Source organism: Anolis carolinensis, chromosome 5, assembly GCF_035594765.1.
Source record: "Anolis carolinensis isolate JA03-04 chromosome 5, rAnoCar3.1.pri, whole genome shotgun sequence".
NCBI classification, from domain to species: Eukaryota; Metazoa; Chordata; class Lepidosauria; order Squamata; family Dactyloidae; genus Anolis; species Anolis carolinensis.
Window position 1 is genome coordinate 90,265,871 of NC_085845.1, and position 6,043 is coordinate 90,271,913.

The following is a 6,043-nucleotide window of genomic DNA, read 5'->3' on the forward strand; positions in this document are numbered from 1 at the left end:
GTCCTGGCTCAGGAAGGAAATCAGGCGGAAAACCCAGTCTCGTGAGAGATGCAAAAAGCAAAGTTTATTATCACAGCTATGATAAGGCAGAACAGCTGTACGCACCCATTTCAATGGGTCCCGTACCATGCAAATGGACATCGCAACATGTGTGCAGTTAACAAAGAATATATATCTTGTCTTATCTAAAATTGACCAGTGGCTGAGGGTCTTCCTCACCTTCCACACCCACTTGACACAACAACAACAACAACAACAACAACAACAACAACAACAACAACAACAAAAACTTTATTTATACCCCGCCACCATCTTTCCGTGGGGACTCAGGGCGGCTCACAATGTTACAAAAGTAACAGCGCAAATACATTAACAATATACACAGTTTAAAACACAAGAAGATGATAAAACAGAAGTTAAAACAAAGGTTTATACAACAAAGGTTTATACAAGTGACACCAATGACCTAGCCGGGCTGTGGCGCAGCTGGCTAGTAACCAGCTGCTATAAATCACTACTGACCGAGAGGTCATGAGTTCGAAGCTCGGGTTGGGTTAAGCCTCCGACCATTAATAGCCCCGGCTTGCTGTTGACCTATGCAGCCCCGAAAGACAGTTGCACCTGCCAATTAGGGAAATTTAGGGACGCTTTATGCGGGAGGCTAATTTACAACACCATAAAACTGCCAGCAAAACACAAGGAAAGGAATGAGGAAATACAGCCACTTCTGGACGGTGAAGCAACAGCTCCCCCTGTGGCCGGAATCATGAAGCTGGAAAAATGTTAAAATTGCCTCTGAGTCTGTCTAATGTATGTTGTTTGTCTGTTGGCATTGAATGTTTGCCATATATGTGTTCATTGTAATCCGCCCTGAGTCCCCTTCGGGGTGAGAAGGGCGGAATATAAATACTGCAAATAAATAAATAAATAAATAACTTGTTTACTCTGAATGTTTTTCTCTTCTTGGAACTTCCTGGAGAAAGGCACCAGCTCACAGGAAGGGAGGGGCATATGCAGAGGCAAAGCTACATAGGCAAAAGTTTACTATTTTCTGCCTTATGGTCCCTTCAGAAGGGGCCAAAGTGTACTAAACTATCTGTGTGCTACATTAATGGATTGGGGAGTATCTAGGGGTTAAAATATCCTGACAACCAGGATACTGAGACAACGCTTATTGCTAAAATTATTGTTCTTTCATGGGAGAATGGCGAGTTGATATGAAAAGGAGGCTGCTGTGGTAGCTGTCATGACATTTCAGAACAATTTTGTTTGCAAAGTCACACGTTAATTTTAATCATCTCAGCATCAGAGAAAGGCAAAGGCAACCCCTCTTTTAAGGCAAAACATAAGAAGTGGTTTTGCCAGTTCTTTCCTCTGAAATATAGCATATTCGTTGGTGCTCTCCCATTGGAGTACTAACCAAGACCCTGGCGTCTTTACTCGCCCATCCTTAAACTGTTTTATGTAGTACAACTATAAGATGTGATTATGGTTGGGCCATTGATACTCATACAAGTCCAAGATAATTTTTTATCAGATGGATGTTTCCAATTCCTTTCTCCTAAAGAATAAAAATGCTACTTATATCACTCGTAAAGGCACTATATCCTTGACAGGCACTATATCTTTGACAGATGTCAACAGCAAGGAGGGACATGCCAAGAACAGTTTAGATGTCTAATGCTGGGCTCCTCATTGCTCGAAAATTTGGGCACCTTCTATACTGTCATAGAATATCAGGATTATCTGCTTTGAACTGGATTGTATGGCATTGTAGACCTAGGTCCATTCTACACTGCCATATAATCCATATTATCAAAGCAAATAATCCACATTATCTACTTTTGAAATGGCAGACAAAGGTTTGAGGTAATGAGACAAAGAGAGTTCCGGTTGCTGTAGAAAAAGACGTATATTCTCAGTGGCCAGAGAGCATATAGACTCTCCTGTCTCCAGGAAAAAAGGGTACAGAACAAAGAAACACGGGCCTTTTTATACCATTTTTGCCTTTATCTACCTACGTCATTTAGGCATTATCCATCACCAATTAATGTCAAAAAAAGTCTTACTTTGCACTTTACTAAAAGCTACTTTTGCTTTTTCCTAAAATATAGGCTACTTTCAAGACCTCTGACCCTCCATTAGGCCTTATCTAAGGAATTCCTATCTAGGCTTTCTGAGATCTCATTAATTGAGGATATTTTCCCTATCTTCCTTTTCAGGGAGTCATTAGCACTCCTACATGGTGCCAGTTTACGCTTATTTTGACAACCCAAAAGCCTTAATTTGTCTTTTGTCCATTAGCATGGAGCTTTATCTATTCTTGTTGACACTTGACATATGTCTCTGGCACTTAGGGTGAACTTTGGTCTCTGCTGGGTATTTGCTAGGCAGAGTGTATTTTGGAGCTATATGCACACATTCTGCTTGTGATTTTATATATATATATATATATATATATATATATATATATATTCTATTCCCATTTCTACTATGATTACATTTAATATATAGTTTCTAATGCAAGTATTATATTTTTCCAATACACCTTCATCACTTTGAACTGGATTATATAAATCTATATTGCCATGTAATCCAGTTCAAAGCACATTATATGGGAGTGTAGAAAGTTCATATAATCCAATTCAAAGCAGATAATGTGGATTATCTGATAATCTGGATTATATGGCCGTGTAGAAGAGGCTTTAGCATTTCTATGCTTGATTCAACATGGATTTCCGTATAATAGCAATACAACCATAGATCTTATTCATTTTTAAATGCAATCATTGGAAATTTTAGAATTTGCAGAGAATCAACATCTGCTCTCAGAAAACTCTTTCCCAAGGCTGAATCTACACTGAAACACATAATCCAGTTTCTAATCCCAGATTATTTGCTTTGAGTTGGATTATATGGCTGGGTAGACTCGTATAATCCAATTCAAAGCAAATAATCCGGGATCAGATATGGGTTATATGGCAGTGTAGATCCAGTCTAAGGCCCCTTCTATACTGCTACATAAAATCCAGATTATTTGCTTTGAACTGGATTATATGGCAGTGTAGACTCAATATAATTCAGTTCAAAGCAGATAATCTGGGATCAGATTTGGGTTATATGGCAGTATAATTCCATCCTAAGTTCCCTTCTACACTACTATATAAAATCCAGACTATCTGCTTTGAACTGGATTATATGGTAGTGTACTCAGATAATCCAGTTTAAATCAGATAATATGGACTATCTCTGTTTTGCTACTCTAGATTATATGGCAGTATAAAAGGGGCCTATGCCTAACATTAAAGCAAGCAGCTAACTGGTTACTTCCTATTGTGTTCTCAGCCATTTGATCTCTCAATCTGAGTGACATCAAATAAAAAATGATCTTGGACTTGTATGAGTATCAATGGCCTTTGAATAAGGAGCTTCCATTCTTACTGATGTCTAATAGCCATCTTCATCATCATCATTATCCGATTATTTATTAGCCACCTCTCCTCAAGGCTAGAGGCAGGGGATGACACAGTTAAACTACAAAGCGATTCTAAAGTAGTCTATTTTTTCCCCTCTATATAAAGTACAAGTCAAAATAAGCATGTATTCAAGTTTGTTTGTCTGCGCATGCCTAGTCGAGACCCGACCACTCTCGCCTCCCTCGGGCATTCCCAGGCGCCGGGCCGTGGCGCATGCGTACTGAGCTGGATTCCCGGCGGCGCTGTGCGTGCGGCTGAGCCGGCTTGCATCCGGGCACTTGGCTAATGTATTTCTTCGTAGGGGGCGGGGCGGGAGCGTCCTGAGGAGGCGTGACGTCACCGGCGGCTGTTTCCCAGGCACGTGTCCGAGAGTGCGGCTCTCGCTCTGTCTCTCTCCTGGCCGCGCGCTTTCAACGTGTCCCCTGTGGCATCCCGTAGCCCAATCTCCTCCTTGGTCTTCCCCTCGCGGGTGGCGGCCACGCTGTGGAATGGTTCGCCGCTGCTTCAAAACCTCCAGAGAAGGAGACTCCGCCACTCTGCTCTTCCTTTCAGGAAGTTCTTCCTAATGTTTAGATTTGGCATGTGCAAACTTGGACCCTCCAGGTATTTTGCACTTCAACGCTCACAATTCCTGGCTTCAGGCCCCTTCTTTTTTCCCCTCATAAAAGAAGGGGCCTGAAGCCAGGAATTGTGGGAGTTGAAGTCCCAAACATCTGGAGGGCCCAAGTTTCTCCATGCCTGGTTTATATATTTTTTTTCTCTGCAGGTGTTTGGCTCTAGAATTCTGCCCCACAATATCAAAAGGAGAGGAGGCTCCAATTTTATTGCAGGCAGTCCCCAAGTATGTGTGTGTGTGTGTGTGTGTGTGTGTGTGTGTGTGTGTGTGTGTATATATATATACATACATACACACACACACACACACACACACACACACACACACACACACACACACACACACTAGCTGTGCCCGGCCCGGCCATATAAGATTCTAAATGGGTTATATAGCTGTGTGGAAGGGCCTTGAGTCTACACTGCCATATAATCCAGTGCAAATTAGATAATCTGTGGAAGAGGCCTAAGTGAAGCCTAACTCTGCCTGTCCCCTGGGCTGAGTCGGTTGCTAGGAGGCCAAGTGGGCGGAGCTTAGCCTTCTAACTGGCAGCAATTGGATAAAAACAATTATTCCTCTCCCTCTAATTAGGACTTTATTTTTCTTTTTGTTGTATCAACCTAGAGCCGTGGATGATGGGTTGTGTTGTCAAATTTCGAGGTTGGGGGGCCTGTAGTTTTGTTGTTTTGTCCGCTGCCCTGATGCCATCACTCTTTTATATATATAGATATGCTTTGGATAACATAGGAAAGGGTTAACTACACCCCTGTGGTGTTTTATTTTGCTGTCTGTGCCCCTTTTCAGAAGATTTTGTGACGTAATCAAAAATCAAAATGTGTAGACCAGGGGTCCCCAAACCTTTTTAACAGGGGACCAGTTCACGATCCTTCGGACCGTTGGAGGGCCGGACTATAGTTGGCCACTGAGCAATTAATAATAATAACAATAACAATAATAATAATAAAAATGAGGGTTGGAAGAGACCCTTTGGGCCATTGAGTCGAATCCCCTTCTGCCTTTGTGCACCGAAAGCACAGGCAAAGTACCCCTGATGGATGACCACCCAACCTCAATGTTAATAGTAATAATAATAATAATAATAAAAAAATAAGATTGAACTTCAAAGACTCTGGCAGAAACCAGTGCAGGTGATCGGCACACTGGGTGCCGTGCCAAAAGATCTCAGCCGGCATTTGGAAACAATAGACATTGACAAAATTACGATCTGCCAACTGCAAAAGGCCACCCTACTGGGATCTGCGCCCATCATCTGAAAATACATCACACAGTCCTAGACACTTGGGAAGTGTTCGACTTGTGATTTTGTGATATGAAATCCAGCATATCTATCTTGTTTGTTGTGTCATAATAAAATAATAATAAAGAGGGTTGGGACATTTAGTCCAACCCCCATCTGCCTCTGTGCACCAAAAGCACAAGCAAAGCATCCCTGACATATGGCCATCCAGCCTCAATGTTAATAATAATAATAACCAGTGCAGGTGGTCCCGGTGGTGATGGGCACACGGGGTGCTGTGCCAAAAGATCTCAGCCGGCATTTGGAAACAATAGACATTGACAAAATTACGATCTGCCAACTGCAAAAGGCCACCCTGCTGGGATCTGCACGCATCATCCAAAAATACATCACACAGTCCTAGACGCTTGGGAAGTGTTCGACTTGTGATTTTGTGATATGAAATCCAGCATATCTATCTTGTTTGCTGTGTCATACAACATCGTTGTGTCAATAATAATAGTAATACAGTAATAATAATATTAATAGTTGTAAGAGAAGAAGTGACCCCTTGGGTTATTTAGCCCAACCCCCTTCTTCCCTTGTGCCGTGGGGGACGGATAAATGGCTTCGATGGGCCGCATCCGGCCTCCGGGCCTTAGTTTGGGGACCCCTGGTGTAGACCATGCACTGCCTTTCCAGAGAAAAGATAGGTGC